Source organism: Ursus arctos, unplaced genomic scaffold (assembly GCF_023065955.2).
Source record: "Ursus arctos isolate Adak ecotype North America unplaced genomic scaffold, UrsArc2.0 scaffold_2, whole genome shotgun sequence".
In the NCBI taxonomy this organism is placed as follows: domain Eukaryota; kingdom Metazoa; phylum Chordata; class Mammalia; order Carnivora; family Ursidae; genus Ursus; species Ursus arctos.
In genome coordinates this window covers 82779609-82803487 of record NW_026622874.1, presented here as the reverse complement: position 1 = coordinate 82803487, position 23879 = coordinate 82779609, and the positions used below count along the sequence as shown (strand labels likewise).

The 23879-nt window shown below is 48.3% G+C and overlaps 1 protein-coding gene across 1 annotated transcript in view; it reads right to left on the bottom strand.

Moving 5' to 3' along the window:
- Window positions 1-23879, bottom strand: part of HS3ST2 (heparan sulfate-glucosamine 3-sulfotransferase 2) — an 85400-nt gene that overhangs the window by 59866 nt on the left and 1655 nt on the right. The window lies entirely within an intron of this gene.

Sequence of the window (23879 nt, the reverse complement as noted above, 5' to 3'; positions counted from 1 at the left end):
CCCATCTGCCTTCCCGTCAGTGGTCCCTAGAGTCCTCATATCCCCGTGTCTGCGCCAACATGTAGCAGTATTCTAAGTTTTGCTGGTCTAATAGGTGTGAAATGACATCTCAAGTTGTTTTAATTTTGGTATCTCCAACGACAAATGAGTTCATAGGACACGTACAGATTTTTTAAAACTGCTTACTATGTGCTTGGCATGATGGGGGGGTAGGACACAAGTACGTGACATGTCCTGGATCTCACTAAGCTTACACGAGGGTACCGGGTAAGGTCAAGCATATAACGAGGGAGGTGTTAAAGGTGGGAAGACAGAAAGGGCTTGCAGTGAGATCTGCTGGGGACACCACCGTCTAAAGCCAAAAATAATATACTAGCAGGAGCTGACTGGTCCCTTTGCCCCAATGTGGTAACCAATCTTAAGGGCCCACTCATGTCTGTCCACCCTCGAGTGGCATCACGCCAGAGAGGTCTTTTGTTAATGAGAAGAAAACTCAATTTTAAAAGGCTGAGACTTTACCAAAAGCTGAATTTGCTTTAACACAAAGGCCTTCTCTTCACCGTTCTGCTACGTTTCTTACTGAAAGCAAATGTAACCACACTTAAAGAGACACCGTGAGGCCCCAAAGCAAAGTAGTCTGAGCCAACGTGAACTTCCCTGTCAACAGAAATGCTAGATAAAACATTACAATAACAAACGCAGAGATGAGCTCACAGAAGGGGGAACCCTGAATGCCAGAAATGAAGAGAACACGGATGGTCAGAGTGTGCCACAGTGGTCCCCAGAGACCACAAACAGGCTTTAGCTGAGGAGTTGTTATGTCCAGAGAAGGACCCTAAACTCACGTGAGATTACCTGGAACCAAGACCCCTGCGTAGAGCCGGGAATCTTCAAGGGGTTGCCATTGTTGGGGTGGAAGCCTTCCCACTGGCCCAGGAGAACTGCCTGCAACGTTGTCTTTACTCAGGGCTCTGGGAGGAAAACCCAAGTCTCAAGAAAATGAAACCCTGAACTTGTGTTTAGGACACAAGAATTGCAAAGCAAGAAAATAACACAAGAGTTGGTGCCAGTGCGATAGAAGCAAATGCAAAGCCGCTCAGACGAGACACTTCACAGCCAGGACACAAGGAGCTCACAGGGCAAAAACCACCCCGGCTGAGATGAGCTTGCAATTGAAAAATTATAAAACACACCAGGAAATAATCCATCATAATAGAGAGTAAGAAACAGGACAAAAAGGGAATGGATTTTCCAAAGAACTAAAGATAATAAGGCAATTTATTATTTTTTTTAAAGATTTAATTTATTTGAGAGAGCGTGAGAGCAGGAGCAGGGTGGGGGGTGGAAGGAGAAGCAGACTCCCCACTGAGCAGGGAGCCTGATGTGGGGCTCGATCCCAAAGTTGAAGGTAGACACCCTGAGCTGAAGGCAGATACCCAACCCAGCCACCCAGGTGCCCCAGCAATTTACTTTTTAAAGATTTTTTTATTTATTCATTTGAGAGAGAGAGAACACACGAGTGCATGAGAAGGGGGGAGGGGCAGAGGGAGAGGGCGAAGCAGACTCTCCACTGAGCGGAAGCCCAATGCGGGACTTGATCTCAGGACACTGAGATCATGACCTGAGCCAAAGGCAAACGCCTAACTGACTGAGCCACCCAGGTGCCCTGATAATAAAGCAATTTAAAAGGAACTATAAAATTAATATTTTCTTAATTTGAGGTGATATCTCAATTAAAAATAAACAGCTTTTGAAAGGTGCAAAATAAGACAAAAAATAAACAAGTCTTTAATATAACTGAAGAGATTAAAAGGAAAAAAAAGAGAACACAAATGAAAAAAGAGCACATTATAGGGGGGAAAAACCCAGGCAAATCCAAGTTTCAGCCAAAGTTCTAGCCTTTCCAAATTCAGTCTCTTTCTTGTTAAAAACAGACACTCTCAAACAAATGAAACAAAGGAAATTTTCTGTAGTTCAACACAGAGAGCCCAAAGGAAGGAAAATGGGATGATGTGAAGCACTAGGGAACATTCATTAGCCGGTGCAACACGTGTCTAACAAGAGGTCCTCAAAGGAGGAAGAGAGAACCTGGAAGTGAAAACACTCAAGAGAGATGATGGCTGAGAATTTTCCAGAACTGATAAAAAGGCATTAAACCCTCAGATTTAGGAAGCAAAATGTGTCCTGATCAAAAGAAAATAAAACCTAGCCCATACTAAGATACGTTGTAAAGAAATTACAGAGCACCAAAGAAATAGCAAAAAACAACCAGAGATACCGGACACGTTGCCTCTAGACGAATGACGACTAAACTCAGAGCAGATTTCTAAACGACAGTAAGGAATTTCAGAAGACGCTAGAATTATGCCTCCCAGGATCTGCAGGAGAATAACCACTGACCTAGAATTCTGCTATTAATCAAAGATGAAGGCAACATAAAGACATTTTCAGGGGGGAAAAAAGATATTGGCAGAATATTTACCGGTGACAAGACAACTACAGGGCATAGGTTGGTAGAAAGCAATTCAACTCAGAAGGAGGAGGTGGAGAAAGACGCGATGTGAGCCAAGGAATTAGGAAAGCTCTGGATAAACCTACACCGCTATTTACTCTCTTTCAGAAAGGCAGGAATAAAAATCACAGGATCTGGGCTGTAACTGAAATCCTACATGGTACGTGGTCATGGACGTGGGGTGGTGACAGAAGTTAGTTAAGTGAGGTTCCTGTATTATTTGGGAAGAAGGTACAATCCTGATACATTCCAAGAGGATTATGGTAAAACCATAAGGATGACCCCTCAAAGAACACAAGCAGAAGAGAGAACTTCCAGAGTTGTCGAAGGAGAGGCGGCAGTGAGGCTTTCGAGCCACCTCGTGGCTTGGAGCAGCAGAGGAGAGGGGAGCGGCAACTCTGGAGAGTTCCGTCATCTGCTCCAGAACCACTGACGTTTCTCCTGACAGCGTGAGTCAGGTCACGGAGGGAACTCGAACTATGCCCACTGTCCCTAGCACGTGATTGGATGTCAGTCTCACTGCCTCCCTGTGCTGCTCGCCTTCACCTCTCAAATGCACCCTGACACCATCAAGGAATTCCTATCTTGCGAGCTCCTTTGGGTAATTGCAAAAGTTAGTTAAAGGAGGCAGCTCTAAAATAATGACGTTTCTTTGCCAAGCAAAGAATATGCAGACCGGGCTGGAGGTGACCTCCCTGACACACGTGCAACGGAAATGATGTGGCATGAATTCCACTTAGGGAGTCTGGGGGAAATCTTGTGCTCTTTGACACAAGGCCACTCTCCTTGGGCGAAGCTGCCCGTGGAATCTCTGATTGCATCTGCTTCTACTTGCCTTTCTAAGTCAGGTGCCCATCGCCATCAAAACCAGAAGTCAGAATCGATTTGATGTCCGAGATGACATGTGCGCTACACCGCAATTCAGCTCCTGTGCAAGCGAATGTTGGCAGCACTGGCACCAAAGCTGCCTTTTAAGCAAACTTGAAGGCCACTCTTTGTCTTATTTTGCACAATTTGGGGTGTTCTGCGCCCCCTCCCAAATGACCATTTACATGAAAAAGCTGAGGTAGAAAAAAACAGAGCTCTTTGCAAAGATCCCACACTCCTGTCGCCCGCATTTGAAGGCAATCAATTTCCATTGCAATAAGATGAATCCTCTGCAGAATGTTGCGGGTACATATTTATAAATTTGAGGGGGATGGGAATATAGCTTTCAGCATGTTGTCAGAGAAATTTATGAGCAAAATGGAGCTAGAAGCATCTGAGGCATTAATTCTAACTAGCAGGAGTGGCAGGTGGGGGGCATAGCTGATCTTTGGGTGAAAGGGGGAAAAACTGTATATCATCTTAAAAAAAAAAAAGAAAAGAAAAAAGAAAAAACCAGCATTTAATATGCTGCCTTGAGTTGAAGAAAAAGAGTGAAGTCACGGCCACCCTGGAAAGGAAATTCCGCCTAACTCACAGGAGTTACCTATGCAGCTGCTTTTGTGCCAAAAAGAAAGCAACGTGAGATATGCTGCTCTAAGGTATGATTTCGTGTATCAAATGTGATTGACGGACCATTCAAAATTACAACTATTCTGAAGCTATAGGCAGAAAGGAACATTGTTGTGCTCCTCCTTCACTACGAACACTTTTGTTCTTTTCAAGAGCTCCTTCCAGAGTTCCCCGAGAAGCTTTTCACTCTTTCATGCCTTTGCAGCTGTGAGCCGCAGGGGCGCGTGTGCTCTCGGTGGGCGCCTGGGAGCTTCGCTCAGTCCTGCCCTGCCCGGGGGAGGGGGATGGGGGGCACGAACACACACTCGTTATTTTGACAGTTGCCAACGTTACTAGGTGCCAGGCGCTTCGTTAGGCACAGAGGAGAGAGCCAGCGAGCGACAGGGCGTTGCCTCGTTGCACAGCAGTGAAAAGTGCTTACGGACATCTCGTGCAGTGAGGGAGGGCGTTCTACCAGGTTGCCAAGGGCCGCGCAAGGGGCACCGGGACCATCACAGCTCAGCGCACACATGGGGCGACAGTGTCGGCTGGTGTAGGGGCAGTGAGATGGGGGCTGGGGCCTCGTGGCTGGGCAGGGAAGAGCAGCGCTGGGCTGGGCAGTCCTGGGTTTGTGCGGTGAAACCAGAAGGTCAGCATCGTCACACCCCTGAGTCCTACGGTAACGACTCCGTGGCAGGACTGCCCAGGAAGAAAGAGCACCCCGGGACCGCTCTTCCCCTGCCAACGGCAACAGGGCCACGCCAGTCGCCCCCTGAACCGCCCACACTACCACCTGCAGTAAGGAAGAACGGACGTTTCAGGGGCTGCCTGTCTCCACACGCCGTCGTCCTTTGAACAAATCGCCTCCCCCTCTCTCAATCACAGTCTTGCCCTTCTTTACGACCCCTGGCCTTTCATAAATGCAGCTCTAGGAGCTTCCGCTGCTGGGTTTCAGCGGCCGTGGACACCTAATCGATAGCTTTTCATAATGATTTTCTCCCCAGCGAGGACTCCGGCCCAAACTCTTCAGCTACAAGCACACCTGGACTGAACTACACAAGGATGTCAAAGCAGCCAAAGAGGCAATTTACCGGTTATGATTTTTAAGGGCTCGTTCTGTGGCTGCTGTAGGAGAGAGAAGCGTCCGCCAACTGTCAAAAATGCCTCTTGGATCCCACGTTGCCGATACTGCATCTGAGGGGTGGTTTGCTGGGAACGCATTCCAGAGGAATCCAAAATGGATCGTTCAAAATCCTGGGCTGTGGAACGTTGTATTCGGAGTCCCGACTGCATGATAAATTTTTGCTCAGTGAGATAGTCGAGCTGGAAGGATCCTTAAGTTGATTTTCTCCAAATTTAGTCAATCATATACACCCTCCACAATTCTGGCCGTATTCTTGCACTTGTGTTTACTTCATGTTTCTCTTTAAAATCCACTCACTTTTTTTTTTTTTTTTTTGCTTACATAAGTCTCTGTCTTTAGGGTTTTTTTTTTTTTTCCTAAAATGTTGTTAGAACCACAAACAAAAAGCCAGTATCTCTTACCACAAACAGGAGGCAATTGTAAAAACAAATACAGAGGAGGAAAAGATTTAGTTCTACCCAGGTGATGTCATGGTGTTGGAGACGTGTTACAGGCCCGTGAACCCCAAGCTGAGACCTTCTCTTTGATATCATCAGAAGGAGGCAATGAAAACTCACAAAGTCACGTGCTCACGATGTGTTTTGATGTATGTAATGTAAGCATGTGTCATCCCAAATCACCTCGAGGGTCGCCCCAGACCACCCGGTTCATGACATGTTCACCTCTCAGGACACCCAAGTCCAATCTAACTCTGTAATTCTCTAAGAGAAAACAAAGACACTAAGAACACTCAAGTCATTCACCCAAAGACAAAAAGGCAAGTCAATGAACTTACTGAACCTAGAACGTGGGTTTCTTGTTCTTTGAACACCACTATTAGACTGAGATTTCCTTCCCTCATTGTGCAGGACCCTGAACACCACTTAAGATGATTCCTTAGAAGTCCTCAGATTTCCCAGCAAGGCTGAGCTCTTGTCACCGTACTGTGGACCAGCTATCCGTAACCAGCCCTTCCTCTTCCCTGCACCCACTTCTCTCCATCGGTCCTGCTTTCGGGAATCACCACCTAAATAAACCCTCTGAACTCACGTTCTTGTCCAAACTCAGACATACGGTAAGGTAAAGAGCGCCAATCTCATGTACTCCAGATAAGGTGCCCGTGTGAATCACGCTGGATTGAAACTCTGGATAGAAGAGGGCAACTCCTATCCCACTTGGTGAGGGCATGCTTTCCTGGAGATAGAGAGCCTGTAGAGAGCCCAGGGATGCAAAAGAAGGAAAGAGAAGGAGGCCATCCATCAGCAAGAGTTAGACTGAAAATCTGCACTCCAGTGGGAAACAGCGTAAAGAAATCCAGTAGTTCCAGGTGACAAAAGATGGTTACAATGCTGGTTTCAGGTAAAAAAGGCCTCCTTGCACCTTCAACGTCCCCCACCCCACCTTCCTGTCCCTTTCACTAATGACAGAAATAGGAGATGTCTGTGTTTGTACTGACATCTGGGGATGCACTTAACTCACATGCCAGGAGTTCCGAGGATTTTTTTTTTTTTTTAACAAGATGTAATTAAGATGAGACCACAATAGCCAAGACATGGAAACAACCCAAGTGTCCACTGACAGGTGAGTGGATAAGGAAGATGTTGTATGTATACACGACGGAATAGGATCTGGCCACAGGAAAGAGGGAAATGGGTCACCTGTCTACTGCCACAGAGAGGAGAGAAAGATCACCAGGCACACGGAAGGACAGGCAGTTCAAACACTCTGTACGAGGAGTGAGAGCACATGTTATCAGAGCAGCCGAGTTACGGCAAGAAACACAAGTCAGAAAACCGCCAGCTGCGTTTTCAACGGACTCAAAAAACATTACATCCATGCATCCACGGAGAGGAATAATCTAGGGGCAATAACGGCTGCAGAAGAATAACCATTAATGATGGGAAAAGGAAAAGCCAAGACCGAGGCTGGAAGCCCAAGTGCCACGTGTCAAACTATGGGTCAGGGAATAGAACAAGTCAAGAGAAACAGTGATCAGAGGCAAAGGAAGAAAGTCCTGGAAGATGTGAGAACCAAAGAGGACGAATCTGCAAAACTAAGATTTTTTAAAAAATTTTTTACAAAGGTTTTACTTATTTGACAGAGAGAGAGAGCACAAGCAGGGGGAGTGGCAGGCAGAGGGAGAAGCAGGCTCCCCAACTGAGCAGGGAGCCTGATGCGGGACTCGATCCCAGGACCCTGAGATCATGACCAGAGCCGAAGGCAGACGCTTAACCGACTAAGCCCCCCAGAAGCCCCTGAATAAGAATTTAATGGGGACTCCGGATGAATAGATAAGGTGGGTGCTACTGATCAGAAGTGTAGTAAGTGGTGAGGTAAAGTCAGGAACCACACCTGAACAAACCCTGATGAAATGTTTTAATTGAAACAATAGAGAAAAATTATATAAGCATCCAGGCGGGGGAAAAATGATACCGTTTGTCTGCAGAGGGGAAAAAAATGAATCCAACTGACATCAAACTTCCCCTCTGCCATATACACAACACACAGACACACACGCCCCACGATAGTAGCACCACGTCTCCACAGGTGTTTTTGAAAAGATGTTGTCCTAAGATTTTTAATTCAGCCAGATGGTCGCTCACACGTGAGAAAAGCAGAGAGTCTCTGAATCCGCAAAGGGCTCAAATTAAAACACTAACTGAAAAAAAAATTTTTTTCCTTTTTCTTCCTAAGAGTCTGTCAAATGGTTGACAGATAAATAAAAGTGAACTAAAGAAAGGTATTAATTATGGAGAAAGGAAGGTCAGGCTCGGTACCCACAAACACAGACTTCTGCTGTTACTACAGTTTGAGCTGAAATACAACATCAAATGTATCATTTGAAACAGAAGACGATGTAGTAACGATTACTTAGCAGCAAAGTCCTGGGCAACAGTGGCTGCGGCCGCCCGTTCTCTGTGGCTCCCGGGGATGAACTTTCCCCAGTTCCTGGCTAAGACTGTGGTTTTTAGCTGTAGTTCTAGTTCTTCCCGTACCTACCCTTTCTTGAGCATGTCCACGATTTACCAGCAGACAGGGTCTGGGGAAAATGCTCCCCCCTCTCCACCCAGGCCACAATGCTGAAAATTAGCTTGAAAATGGCCTTCAAGATCATGTTAAGAAAATATCTTTAATGGTGACTAACATAATAAAAATTTCAAAAAAGAAAATATCTTTAAGATATCCTGAGTGCTTTATGAGGACTAAATATTAGATTTTATCTACTTCTCTTGCAGCATCATAAAGATGCTTAAGCCCTTTGGGGATTTTTAAAAATTTGTGGTTACATGCTCTCCTTCCTAATTTTGCGTATTTGTGTTAGCTTTCTTTTTTTTTTTCTTGATTAGATACCACTGTTGTTTGATGATTTTATTGATCTTTCAAAGAACCAGTTCTTGGGTGGGTTTATTATTATTATTTTTTAAAATCAGTGTTACTGCTTTCCTAGATTCATCTTCCGTTTTTATCTTTCCAAAGGACTCCTTCCTGATGTTTGTTGCGTCATTCGGCTAACTTCTGGGGCGGAATCCTTAGTCAAGTCATCTTTTTCATGTCATAAAGAAGCCAAGCTGCTGTAGCATCCAGCTTTGGCTACAGCCGACTGATTTCAACAAATATTATTATCCACATTATCATTACTTTCTACATATCGCCCACCTGCAGCTTTGAAATTCTTCATTTACCTGAGCAATTGAGAGGTGCAATTTTAACTCCCAAGGTTAGCCTTTCCGTGATTTATAAAACGTGGCAGCATAAACATGTTATTTGGTAATATGGAAGGACGCGGAAGTCTGAGACAGCCCAAAGAATCAAAATTGGTTGCTCCACTGCATGGGAAGCAGAGTGTAGGGAGTGAGGCGGTGGGCTGCAGTTTTGGAAATAAGCCTTAAGATGTTATTTACCTGTGTAGACGACGTACGTGTTATTTTGATAAACGCTAAAGTCACAAAAGTGGAATAAAATGCTGGGCAACCGTAACATGGTCAATGTTGGGGTGGGGAAGGCTGGGAGTCATGATTCTCAATTACTTTTTGCTAAGGCTTCGTGTGGTCAAATGTAAAGGCAACCATGACAAGCACAGAAAAAGCCTGCATAACTTGCACTCCAGTAGAGGGAAGAAAACGAAAGCTCCCCTGATCTAATAGAAGGGTCAGGAGAGGGGGGGAAAAAGAAGGAAGATGAACAAAATAGATGACAGAAAAAAAGCCCAAATCGGTTGATCATCAGAACGCCCATAAACATGCAAACTCTCTTATTGAAAGACGGCTATCGGACTGCAGAAAAATATAAAGGCCAGCGAATTCTATCCACCCAGAAACACATCTGAAATAAGAGGACGCTAAAAGTATGAAGTGAAGCCGGAAGGAGCATCCTGAGTCCCTCACCATCGCTTTCAAAAAGAGAAAGAAAAATCTCCGGAGGTAAAAACAATTAGCCAAGATTTTCAGAAAATAAACACAAATGGGCAGTAGACATGTTGAAATGGCTATCAAAATTTTTTCAAATTAAAGGGAGATTATTTCCATGTGTTACGTCGGCAAAGATCAAATTGGTTGTTGATAAGGTTGATAACCTTGTGCTGACAAGGTTACGGGCAGGGGGAGCCCTTTTCGGCTCTGCCCGTGGTGTAGAAATGCCTCCGCCACATCGTCATAGGGGTAGGGGAGGGCTGCCAATTTCTATCAAAAACTTTTCTTTCTTTTTTAAGTATGCTTATTCTCGAACCCAGAACGTCTTCTGTAAGAGACTGATCCTCAGGGAAAAGAAAATGGACAAGATGCTTCCTGCTGACATTTTTATTTTTAAATAATACAACGTGGGGACAATCTAAGTGTTTCTCAAAGAGATGTGACGGAACAGGTGATGGCCTAACTAAAGGCATTTAAAATGATTCTGTAGATCCACGCGTATTGAGAGGGAAGGATAGCCACGTCGCATCGTCAAACGGAATTGCAAGTTATAAAACGAATATATATGTATGCAGAGAATGGTATAAATGTGTCTGGAGGGGTAAAAAGCAGAATGCTAACAGTGGTTCCAACCAGAAGTACCATTTTGGGGGGACTTTTTTAACCCTTTTGTCAGTTTCCTTATTTTGCCACAATGTGCAGTTTCTATTTTAATTTTTCAAAGAATATACTCACATAGCTCAAAAAAACATAAAAGGTGTGTAGTGACAATCTCCCTCCTACCCCACCCCCATCCACAGTTTCTTGTGTGTATCCTTTCAGAATTTATGTACGCATAAGGAAGAAAGCTCAGATATATATTATCCCCCCTCCATGTCACCCAAAGTGTGAGTTTTTCACCTCGCTCTTTTCTCACCCGAACAACAGATCCTGAGAACGTCCCATGTCAGCGTCTGTTTTTCTTTACCCGCTATGCTGAATTCCACCATGTGGCTACTATCTTTTAACAAAGCAGACTGCACAAGAGCCCAAAGAGACCAGCAACCATGGGAAAATGGTAACTTCGAGAACTATAGAGCGGTCCTTCCCTCGGGGGCTGGCATGGAGGAAGGGAGGCTGGGCGGGTCGGTACCTCGAACGCGCCCATGCGTATGCCCTCTGCTCCACTGTGGTTAATGCGCAGACCACCCTTCACCTCCTCCCTGTCACTGTGTTCATTTACTCCCTGGGCATGCTCCCCCCGCCCCCCTGGTGCCCTCCTCCAGCTATTCAGGCTCCAGAGTTCTTGCAGCCACTTCCGTGAATCCAATCACCACCTGCAGGCTGCAATGCACACACTTCTGCCTCCAGCTCCAGCGGTTTTGGTACAACCACCCAAGTAGTGTCTTAGCCACCTAAGAAACGCATTCAAACCAAGCCCAGTAGAAAGTGGGGTTTGGGGAAGGATGCAGGAGAGCCTGGTGGCTTTCGTGGCTGCTCTCTGTTGCATGCATGTTTTCCCTGTCCAACTTCAGACACGGGAAGAGAGACCATGACCGGGTGTCCATCTTTAGCCATGGCTGGAAAGTGAAGTTTTGTGGCCTGTAAGGCTCTGGGAAGCATCATGGTTCTTTACCAAGTACTGGGAAGAGGGAAACGTGGGCACCTCCAGTCCACAGTGCTCTTCCCCAGCTCTGGGGGTGCTCCGGCTGGAGAGGTGCATTTGAGAGCTATCTGTCCCTGCGGGGTTGGCTGGGGGTGGAGGGTGAGAGGAGCAAGGGGATACCTCTAGCTTAGTCCTTAGGCTGTCTGGTGGTCAGGAGGTCAGACACGTTGTCAGTGGATTCTTCTTCCAACTGTGGTTTGTGACCCATTTTCCCCCATGCTGCACATCTCCTCCAACTATCCCCGGGACCCCAGGCAGATATGCTACCCACCTGCAGGCACTCCGATTACGAGATGCATTTCCCACTGCTGCTTCCCACAGTCCTGACCTCAGCCCCTCAGGGGGAGGCCTGGCTGGATGTCTGTTGGCCACGGTGGCCCCAGACCTCAATGGAAACTTCCCAAACTTTGCTTCAGATCCTAGCATCGTTCAGGACTGGGGACTGGGATGGGGGGGGGGGGGGCGCTGATTCTAATTTGTGATCAGGATGGAAGTGAGGGAGGCTGGTGAACTCCAAACATGCGGGAACTGCGTCACTTTTTGGTAGTTAGGATTTGGGGCATAGGATGCCCATCAGCGGCAGAGTCCTACAATCCTGCATGTTTTTTTTAAATCAAGTTTTGGGGCTTTTTTTTTTTTTTAATCTTTAGATGTATTACACAGTGAAACAGACTTTTGACTGGTGTTCAGCTCTATGAATTTTAACACAAGTATAGATTCATGTGACCGTCACCACAATCAGGATACAGAATGGCCCCATCACCCAAAAAAATCCCCTTATCTGCTTCTTTATAATCATCCCCTCCCCCTGCCCTAAACCCTAGCAACCACTGATTTGTTCTCCATCACTGTAGTTTTGTCTGTATGAGAGTGTCATATAAATGGAATCATACAGTACATAACCTTTCTTTCACTCGGCATAATGCCACTGACATTCATCCAAGTCACAGTTTTTTTAAGGAGCAACAGATAAAGGTTTTACGTAGGTCGTTTAAACTGGAATTGTAAAGCAACTTTGGGTTAGCCCTCAGGTAATACAGTAGAGAGAAGGTATCGAACTTACCAAACCCAGAGTCCAGATAAAATTATACAAAACCGATCAGTGGGGGGGGGGGGGGGGGGGAAGAAAAATCTAAAAATACAGCAGAGTTGGATCTTTTCCTCCAGTTCTTCACGTCTCCATTCGCTTTTCCCATGATGCCCCATCAATTTGCAATTAAAATTGGAATCACAGCTTTTGAAACCACCCAGACTTTGTAATGTCAGCCAGTCCCTCCCAAGCTGTTGATGGACCATGACAAGCAAGCATGATAAAATAATATAGCGACATCAAAGCAAGAGGGATCTCAGTGGGTCGGCCGGCATGTCCCCAAGTACACATACACTTTGGTGATGTGTACCACCAGTTAAAAAGAAAAATGTAGGTGGCCCATGGACATGACTTGAAATGCCACCTAATCACTTCCCTAGAAAATAATGACCTTTCCTTTTCTTTCTGTTCAAATCTTCCGATTACACGATGGAGAGAGTCTTAGGTGCTAAAATGTTGTTAACGCCTCTCTAATGGGTTTCTTTCCCTCTCTCTCCTCATCAGAAAGAACGAGACTGCCTCTGGTTGGGTATGGGCTGGAACTGAAGTATGCTGTTTGGTTTCTACGGACTCTGTGTTTATGACAATTTTCTACTCTGGGCTAGTGGGGATTCTCATGTACGATGGTGATGTGAAGTTTCATGTTTAAGTAAACGTGTTAAAGAAAAAGTTATGAGTGGACTTTAAGGTCACGTGAAGTCAATGAAACATCTGTAGACACATTCAAAGGTAAACCGTGAAGATGGTCCCCGAGTCACTGAAGGTCAAGATGTGCCGTCAGATCAGACAGAACCGTGAAGACCCAATGTCTGAGGAGGCTTGCAGACAAGACTGCCCCCAGGCATCACAAAGCCAGCTCTTCCATCTACGGTTCAAGCATCCGGGTTCTCGGTACTGACCATGCAACTGATCCCAACGGACCTCCCTTCCCGTCAAAGCTTTGCTTGGTCTGAAAGGGAACTGTGTCATCTTTGACACAACTGGTCCTCCTCAAGGGCAGCTGCCTTCTCACGATCTTCCCAACACTTCCTCCCCCTCCCCCCCCGCAGCCCTCATCCCTTTGAAGGTGCCAACTCCTGATCGAGGCTGAACAAAAATTCTTCCAGGCTGATCTTTATGTCTGGCCCTTGCCCATCCCTCAGCCTCTCCTTGTTAGCAAGATCCGTTCTCCAGGCTGGACTTCTGTCTACATCAAACCACCGAGTCAGAGAGGCAGTCACCTTCTGTGCAAGCAAGGTCATCTCTAAAGCACGGAGCGTGGAACAGCTCTGCCCTATCCAGTTACGAAGGCCAAAAAAAGGATGCAGAAGGACGGAGAGCCCTGCGCTGTTCTGAATGGCACGGCACGCTGGGGGCAGTGACTGAGCTGCATGCAGCAGTTTGGGGGCAGGGATGGCGTCACCAACTCAATATCCTCCAGGGACTCCAAGGGCACACATGGGAATGACAACAAGGAGCTCTGGGGACTGCAGGCTCCCTCCCTGGGGGCCAGCTCTAGAACCACATGGGTTTCTCCAACCACAGGTCATCCCGGCTCTAGACTCTTCTCCTCCCTATTGATTCAAATGAGAAGCTTTCCTCACCCTGACAAAGGTCCACGTCATGCCTCTTGTCTTCCAGGCATGCCCATCAGCTTAGTGTTGGTCATACCTTCTCCAAGCATAATCCAGGAAGGCGGAATCACATCAGGAATAAAATCTAATGCGTACTTATGACACTGAGTTATTACCACAACCTGGGAAGTAGGAGCACATGCCATCCCCATCTCGCACAGGACAAATCAAAGCTTAGGACGGTGGCGACTTACCCCATAGTGAATACACACGAAAGGCAGGCAGGACTGGCAAACAGCAGTGCCTGTTTCGACGACCTGGCCCATCAAAGTCATGAAAGGACAGTTACAGGTAACATCCAGCCCCCAAACATGTTCTGCAGAAATTGTGAATCAGTAACACACAATTATAAATTGAGATTTGCTTTTTTTTTTTTTTAAAGATGCCATATTTCAAGCTTTGTTCTAAAAAAGGAAAACCCTAGAAAATCTGGCAATAAATCTGTTGAGATTAACTAGTGGTTGTCCCCTCTAAATGGGACAAGCACCCGCTCTAACTGGGACTTGTCCTTTTTGTCCCCTCTCTTCACTGCCCCACAGCCAACTTCATTCATTCACACATGTGTCTAGGGAGTCCCTGAAGGATGCTGAATTTGTGACGTCACCATTGTTCCAAACTGCTCCTCCGCGAGAGGCAAGGTCTGGGCAGCTCGGTCACTGCCCCTGCTCACTGCTCGAAGCTCTCCATGCTTTCACACACTTCCCTGGGCATCAGCCACCCAGATAGGACAGAGGTGCTAGGGGTTCATGTTTGAGAGAGGACCTTGCTGGCACACTTGTCATTTGAATGATGTCCAAATTTGAGTGTCTATCAAAATGGCTGTGACATAAACACCTCCGAGGGTCATTTATGCCTATTTCCCCCTCTTTATCCTCCGCAGAAAAGAATAACTGAATTAAGTCAAGTTCTTTCTCTCCTGGAGAAATGACGGACACACAGTAATCCAGCCAAGGTGCTCCAGGGTTTGTGGTTAAGGGATAGGTCTGTGCTAGAGAAACTACCAGATGGGGGACCTCCAGTAGTAGGGACTTTGCCACCACAGAGCTCTGCAATGACTTAACTCGTTTTTCACAGAATTAATAATTCAGATCCCCCATGGTTTCAGCCAGAAGTGGCCATAAACTGCAGAGAGTTTAACCAACCACTTCTGAAAATGGGGATTGATCCTGGGAAATGCTACCTCCACTTTCAGCCATCTCGCTTGAGCAAAGTGAAAGCTGTTAGGTGATTTCATATCTTCATTAAAACCATCAAAGCAGAAACACTGCAAAGAGGCGCCAAAGCAGAGAACATTTCCCCATGCTCCGGCAGCTTTGGGGAAGTCGGGGAGATTCAGATCCCACTGTGCAGGAAGGCACAACGGTGTTCAGTTCTGTTTGAAGGGACCCACACACGCAAGCCCCCTAAATCTAGCAATGCCAGCAAGGCCGCTGCGTTGCCATGCATGTTGATGAGGCTGGAATGAGAAGCTGGGACACACACACACACGCACACCAAGTGGCATGTACCTCGTCTGGTTGGAGCAAAGCTAATTCAACCTTCAAAGGATCTCAAGAGGTTACTTAAGCACGCTGCATTTGCAAAAAAGGGCCTCAAGGACCCCTAGAAAGGGGGACCATGCCATCTCCCACCTATTTGGGGGTGACCCTGCAGCCTTCAAGCTGCAGTCAAACATGACTTTCCTGTCTTTGTTTAGTTCGAGGACGCCTACGGATAGACCCTTGGCCGGTTAAGCCAGGAGCTGTCGTAGAAAGCGTGTGAGGGTCAAAATCCAGTCCGTCACTTGTCACAAGACAGCAAGCCCTTAATGGAGGTCATCAGCAGCAAGCAGCACCACCACCGTCCTCAGCCCACTGTGGGCTTCCTTGACGCCCCGCCCTCATGCCTTGCCACGGCGAAATCCCTCAGCACATCCTGTGTACGTAACTTCACACTGTACCCAGCGTCCAACACAGAGGTATTTGAGTAGGTGACATCTGAGCTGGAACCATGAGAAGCAGCCAGATCTAGGATACAGCTGAGGCACCGGCTCCCCCTAATGCCTCTCTAACCCACGCTGGGTGGGGACCCCTCCCGTGAGATCCCACAGTGATCTCATAGTCCCTCTGCTAATCTCACTACTGGACTTGTGTGCTCTTCAGCTCTTTAAAGGAGCGCACCTATTTCCCATCTTCACTTTTCCAGGGCTTGGCACAGTGCCTGGTACACAGTCAGTGGTCAATAAATGTGTGCAGGACTGAAATCAGAAGTGAAATCGTGGCATGAACATATTTAGAAACAGCATCCCTAGACCCCTCCTACCCCCAACTTCAATCACTCCCTTTGAAAATCCTATCTGCCCTGAGACCCAAATAATATACTGCCTCCTCCAGGAAGCCCTCCAAAATTCTCCCAGTCGGATTTCATTTCCTTTCTGTACTGCTATAGCTCTGCATGGATCTCTACATGGTACCTCTTACCATCTGATTTTCCATGAACATCTCGTAACCACATCAAATCGTGAAGAGCCCAGTGGCAGGACCCATGTCCTATTTATCTCTAGGCCCTCAGAACGTAGCTCAATACAGATTGGATGAAAAAAAAAATCAATGACTAATAATGACAGGTAAACCTTGTTGGCCACCTTCCACCTGCCAGAAATCTGAGCACTTGCGCATGTGATCACTCATCTGATCCTCACAGCAAGCTTACGGGGCAAGGCAACGTGACTCGTCCCGGTGTGCAGATGGAGCTGAGACACAGAGAAGCCACTGGCTGGTGGGCGCACACCTGGCAGGTGGTAGCAGTGAGAGCCCAACCCGTTCATTCTGGTTCCAGAGCCAAGTTTTTAATCACTGTGCCGAAACTGCCTGCCCTGGGGCTCTCTGCCTCTTTACCCCCATTTTGAGGTCATCTCGCCCACGCTCTTTGAATCCGGGCTGTTCTCCCTCCTTCCAATGAGATGATGCTTCTCATTCCCCCAAAGGAGCTCTGCTGCCCCAAGAGCCATGGATGCAATGCCTGGCGCATCTTTCCACCAGCCTCAGGGAAGATGCGGGACTCCTTCACCCAGCTGTGAGCGCTGGATGCGGGGAGGGGGAGGTTGCAGGAAGCCACCTCTTCATCAGCTTTGATGGCTATCTGCCCAACTAAGGGCCAGCTTGGGGAGCCCCGCTGTCACAGATAGCCTCTAATTTGCTGCTGCTGGATACGGTTCTATTCAGGGACAATAAGTCCCAGGGACAATTTTCCCCCGTGGAGCTCCCTCCATGAAGCTGAGAAGGCGAAAGTGTCACCTTGCCCCGCCACTAGGTTGAAGTCTCACGTCATGCATCACAAAGTGGAAGAAAAGGGACTTTGCATCCTAAAAATTTAAAAAGACACCCTGTCTTGCATGAGCTCAAAATGAAGGAAAAAAAAAAAGGCTTAAGCCCCATTGCCATAAGTTGCCATAAGTTGCCGAGTCCCTAGTGGAAACAACTTCATGTCTGCTTTTTGCAACACTGACGCCTGTAGGTATGTACGTAATGACCCGGGTGCATCTGGTCATCGTGGGGAAGAATGAGGTTTTTCCACCCTTGGGAACAGTGAAGAAACCAATGGCAACTTTGAGAGAGTCTGGGTTGTCCCCCCCCCCCCCCCCCGCCTTTAAATACCTGCTATATCCTTTATTCTGGGAACCCTGTTCTTCTGAAGGCCCTTGTTAAATACCGCAAGTCAAAATACTTCTAAGAACGCTCTTATTTGTTCTGATTTTTCCTTTGGCTTGTCTCTTCCAATCATTAACACATCAAAGGAATCTGAAAGCTAGAAACCTCGCAGGATTTACTTAGGGTGGATTTCCTGCAAATTCTAGCACCACTTCCCTGGATGGGATGTCAGCTGGATGGCCCATCTCGGTAATCTGGAGTACTCCACAGACCTACTAAATATCACCGGGTAGTTATGAATTATTTATGAAGTATCACTACTTCTCACAGTGAGAAAATTTGTTTTTTACATTTTGTTTCCACTCCTTCCATTCCCCCACATCAAGGAGAAAGGAAAGGCTCATGCTGAAATTAAGATTTCTTTAACTAGCTCTTCCTAGTATCCCCTAGTATCCTCTTTTAGACAAAGACAGGGCAGGGCACAGGCTTGGAACATTCTAGCCACCTGAGGAAGCAAACTTCAATCACACTGTTTTGTCTCCAAACTATTTATTCTTACAATTCCCTTCTAATGATGACACCTGAGGCTCGTTTTCCACGTAGGGTGGTTTTGAAATCAAGTTTTTTTTTTTTAAAAAACGTGTTTTCACTCTGCCTATCTGGTGTTGGGTTGACAAACGCACAGCACGTCTCTAGAAGGACACACAAAAGCAGGGGTACCTGGGATGGCTCTGGGAAGAGGAACCACACAGCAGAGAAACGGGGGTGGGAAGGAGGGGAATAATTTTCAAGGGAACGTTCTTTTGCATTATGTTTCCAAAATATTCGCACAGAAGGAAAAAAAAAATAAGCCCAATTCTTTAAGAAAAAAATTACAATCTGTAAACGCGCTAACTTAAAAATATTAAGAACATAAATAGTAGCGGCCATGCCAGAGTTTGGCCGCTCTTGTGAAGATGGTGGCACAAGGATGTCTGAAGCTTGGAAAACGCGCCCCTCAGAGACTGGGCGGGGAGAACGCTGCCCCTCGGACGGCAGGGAGCGGTCCCCGGCCTCCACCCCAAGCAGACACTCTGGGTTTCTTCCTGGTGGCCACGGCACGGAGCCTCTGATTCCAAAGCTTGGATAAGGCACCCCTACTGGACTTGCCCCCAGGAAACCACACGTTGCCCAGCCCCAGATAACCCAGTCAGCACCCCTGGCCCGCGTGCCTTGGAAGCACGTGCTCAGTAATACCCCCCCCCCCCCGCCCCCTCCTCTGCCATTATCTCGCTGAGAAAGCCCCGGGCGAGTGCAGCACTGGGCCAAGAGCCCGGCTGTGTGGCCTGACACACAGCAATTACCTCTGAAATGCTAAGTTATTTCCACTCACTGGTGGCTTTTACCCAGCTCGTCAGGCTGCCCATGCGCTACAAAGCCCCGCAGCCCATGAGGAGAACAAAGTGGCAGCAAGGGCTGGCCTACAGCAGCCTGGCACGGAGCCTGGCACACAGTAGGCGTTTGACAAATACATGGATGAACCCGCCCCCGGTCAGCTCTGGAGGAGAGAGGGAGTCCCGCGGGTTCAGATCAGCTGCGACCTCTCTGACCCCTCCAGCCTGACTCACCGGCCGCATGCCCGTCTACCCAGCACCCCCCCCCCCCCCCGGTGCCAGGCCCTCCGTGAGCAGACAGCCTCCCCTCCCAGTCCTCCGGGGGACCCTGATCAATAGAGCGCTGTGCGCTTCCACCCCCTCCCCACCCACTCCGTCACTCAGGCATTCAGGGCTGACTCACGGAGGTCTAACCGAAGGGAAGAAAGTCGCTCTCTAGTCCCACGCGGCAGATGCACGGGCTCGTTAGCAAGCACCTGTTGGGCACCGACTCTGCCCTGAGCTCGTCAGGGACTCTCGCGATGTGCCTCCACATACCTGGGCGGTCCAGCAGCCCACGAAGAACGTGACCGCCACGGCCTCTTGTTATCTCCTTGTGACCCTATTCCCACACTTTCTCTCATATCAGGAAGGACGTTTTCGGGGAGATGGCATGGGTGACTCAGATCTAAAATGGGCACAGCTCCTTGACCCATCAGAAGAGGCCCCTGCTGGCCGCCGAGACAGCAACCTGGGGGCTCCCTCCTGGGTGGGCATTTGCCACCTAGCATTGGGCTCTTGGTGGGGGGATCCAGTGGGTCCCCACGGCAGAAGGCCCCTCTGGGGAAGAGAGTTTCCACCCAACATGGAAACATTACCTCACTGCGTCTAAGACCCCATCAACTGTCAGTTACCTTCTTTTCACAGATGTTAAAATGTGGGGGAAAATGTGCTTAGAATCTTTGATAAATGGTATTTTCACATCCAAAACAGCCTTAACAATGTGTGGCAGCTGAAAAGCACCAGGGTTGTCGGGGTCTTCCCCCACTAAACAGCCACACACCAGAGGCTGTGGGGACAACCCGTCCTATGGTGAGCTCTCCTACGGTCCCTGGAAGCTCCAGGCGACAGCGAAGCCAGCTCTTCAAAACACGTCTCTGAGCCATGACAGTCCTGCTTGCCCATCCTGAATGTTCCTCGGTGCCTGACAACTGGACGCGTGCTAGAGCTAACTATTACGTCTCCAGCGCGCTGCCAGGCTGACAGCGAGCACACGAAGGACAGGGGATTTATGGACTCACTGATTTCCTTTAATCAGCATGGATGACATCCTCCTGGACCGAGGTAGGAAAACTGCGAAGACCTGTGTCTGCACAGACATTGTAATCATGCGTGCAAGGGCACACGTGCGGGGTGGGTGCCGCGCTGCCGATGTCAGGTGTTCCTCATTGGTTAAAGAGGGTAGACCCTTCTGCCTCTGGTCTTAGTTCTTTCTAAAGTTCGGCTTTGCTATTAGAATCTCACTTCTTGATTGAGAGGGGCTGGAACCAGGGACAGACCGTATCCTCGGCTTTTGATTCTCCGTCTTAGACGGCTGCATCCAGGGCACATGCTGTGTCCTCTCTGCCTTACACCCTCCCCAACACCACCATCCACACTGAACAAACAACCTGAGATGTGACATCTAAAGTTTCCAGAACAGGCTTATCTATTAAAACATCGTCGCCAGAACAGAGAGTCAATGATCGTGTTTTAACTGGCTCATGGTGCCAATTCAATGCATTTGGAGAAGGTTCGCTTTCTCCTCACACCCTGGCCATCCTTGAAAACTAGCAAAACTGAGAACACTTCACGAAACTCAGCTCCCCCTGAGACTCAAAAAACTACTAGACAAAGCACCGCGTGTATCTCTTGATGACAGATAAGACCCCGAATGATTCTGCCTCGCCCCCACCCCTTGCTCCATGACAGCATCCCACGTATGACCCTAGATTGCGTGCAGCCTCTTCGCATGTTCTGTCTTACTCGGGTTTCACGAGGTTGTAAAGCAGGTCAGACATCAGCTCCGTTTTTAAAGGTGAGCAAACAGACACCCAGAAATGTGAAGCGACTGTTCATCGACGCCAAAGGAAGGAAGGAAGCGAGGGAGGGGGTGAGGAACGGAGGGAGGGAGGGAGAGAAAGACAGAAAAATAAAAAAAGCAAAGTAAAGCAGAGTTGAAAGTTAAGACCGGCACCCTACCTCGTCTATCACAGAACTACTTTTCTAGCAATTAATTCATTCCTCAGCCCCGTCTGGTAACAGCAGCAGGGGCAGAGACCAACAGCCTTACCACTAACAGTACTGACGGCGATCCAGAAGCGTCAGTAGGGAAGCAGCAGTAGCCACAGTGGCAACAGGAGTAACGTGGCCACCTGATCTTTAAATACCACAGACTTTTCCAGGGCACCTTCCCACACCAGGCTTCATTCATTCCGCAACACAACCTTCTGCGACGGTTGCTCCAGGCCCCATTCTAGGAGGAAGCGGAGACGCAGGAGGACCCCGCTCTGCCAATCCCACAGCATCTGGAGGCCGTCCCTGGTTCCTTCGTCAGCCTGCTGCCGCTTTGCCTACCTGTCCAAGCATCTAGCCGATCCCACCCTGCAGGACTTGGGGAGGAAATTGGGAGAGGGGAACCAGGCCAGACACATGGAGGATGGAACTCAGAGAAACCTCTAAGGGCAGGGATCCCAAAGCAGGGGGCTGGGCTCTCCAAGGGTGGCCCGAATGGGGCTGGTTCCCAAAAGGGGCTCGGGGTCAACACAAGGAGGGCACAGACTCTGCCTCCTGGTCTCTCTGGCTGTGTCACTCTGCCTTCAGGCACCATGTATCACCTCTTGGTTTATCTCCACGGAAAGCAGGCTCTCCTTCTGGGTTGGGAGTGAAGTTAGATTTTTCCACTGTCTCTCTGTATTGGGGCCTCAGGACCCAGGAAGTGGTCCCCAGGGGCTTGGCCGTGGGCAGATTATAATGTGATTTATGGCACACTACTCTGCCATGCTGAACCCCACCTCTGGAAAACACAGTCTGCTACCACGGGTGCGAGGGCTCTTTGGCCACGTCTACTCGGTGGACACTGGCCCTATGGTGGCAAGCTATGCAGAGCAGGGGTCGGAGCACTTGGCTGGAAACGCACGCATGCACCCGCGCGTGCGTGCACACACACACACGAGCATGTGGATCTCTGTGGGATACTGCGTGCCAGTGACTTCTGGCTCATCAACTTGCTTTGTGACCCCATTTCAGATGCTCTCCGTTTTGGGGGCTTTAGTTTTCACATCTGTGAAATGACACAGGCCGTGGGCAGAAAGAGGAGCATCCTATCACCTGCTGTCTGAACTCACAGAATTTGGGAACAAAGTGAGAACATGGCTTTTAAAGGATCCCAGGAATCCCTGTCATTTCTGCAATTAATGCATATTTCTTGAGGATAAAGCACTTGTAGAGAAATGTTCTGGAAAGTCTGGAAACAGCATCCAAATGGGGCGGTACTGCCTCACCCAGAAATGGCAAACCACAACCAAACCCCTGGACTCTGAGGGTGTGGGTCTGCAACAGAGAGAAGCGCAAACCACACAGCTCCTCCCTGAGCTGTACGCTCCTGGCCCTCCTGGGGAAGCGGTAGGATGGGGCAGTCTGTGCCAGACTCTGGGCTCATCGTTCTGGAACTACAAAGGGTGAAAGGGAACGTAACTCAGACCCTGAGAAGTGGGGTGGAAGAGAGAAGTGGAGCTGTCAGTGCGCTTTACGTTAAATAAAACCTACCAAGACTCAGCTGAGAATTTTAGCAGAATCCAAATGTGCTATTAAAAAAAAAAAAAAAGGCACAGCTCCCATCTCTAAGGTTCACAGTTAAGCTGGCTTAGAATCACACATGCCAAGGTTAAAAATAAAAAGCAGCCATCCCTGAATGACACGGGCTCTGGGAAGGAAGCCTGGGGTAAGCTGCTTGCTGGTGAACCCAGGAGAGGGGAGTGCAGATGCTGGGTGTGGGGTATGGGTGTTTATTGGAGGACACAATATCTAAGAGCCAGATGCTCCGAATTTTGTTATTTTGCACTTAAAAGGCACTTGGTACTGGCAAAGGGTTTCATAATAATCTTCATATTTTTCCATCGAGGAAAACCTGCTGTGCATTGGAGTGTGACCACGGCTGACCCACACAGGGTTCTGCTGTTCCACGCATTTGCCTCCCTCGCCCTGGGGTCTGGCTCTGACGCCGTCCTCACACACCTTGTACACCCAGATGGGATGCCTGTGGGTCACAGCGTGGGAAGCACCAGACCTACCATTCTGTGTCACTCTATTCCATTAAGCCAACATAATGGGGCCGGGGCCACCAACAGGCTGGGTATCCCTGCTGGGCTCCATTGGAAACAGAGTGTGTGTCCACCTCCTAAGGACAGTGCATGTCCCATCCCTTGGCCCCACAACCACAACAGGTCAGGCCTACCAGCCCTGTTGCCCCACTGCAAATCCAGGGCCCCTTATTATGAGCCCAGTGGGGTCCCCTTTATAATGAACTTTTCATCTGTCCAATATGCTAAGACTTCTTCCTAAAGGGTTTATTTTTATGAATTTTTAAAAATTAGCTCTAGTCACTGTGTCAGCTACCACATTACTCCTCCCCAGCTCTATGACGATGCAGACATTTCTAGAAGGTCTTCAAGGGGTCAGGTAAATGATGGGAATTCTGTGACCCATGTGTTATGGGGAGCACATACATTACACCACCCTAGGAGATGCACTGACTCAGCCCACATTCGGGCCTGTCCTACACCTCAGCACCATACAGGGATTGGGAGGCAGATGGGCATGGAACAGGAGAGGCAGTCACCTTCCAGAAGCTTCAGGCTATCCCCAGACACCACCAGCCTGGGTGACGGTCATCCCTAGCAGTGCAACAGAGGAGTGGACAGTCTCTGGCTGTCCCTAGGATCCAGCCAACCCTTATCTGAGGTGCCCACCAGTATCCCAAATTCCACATC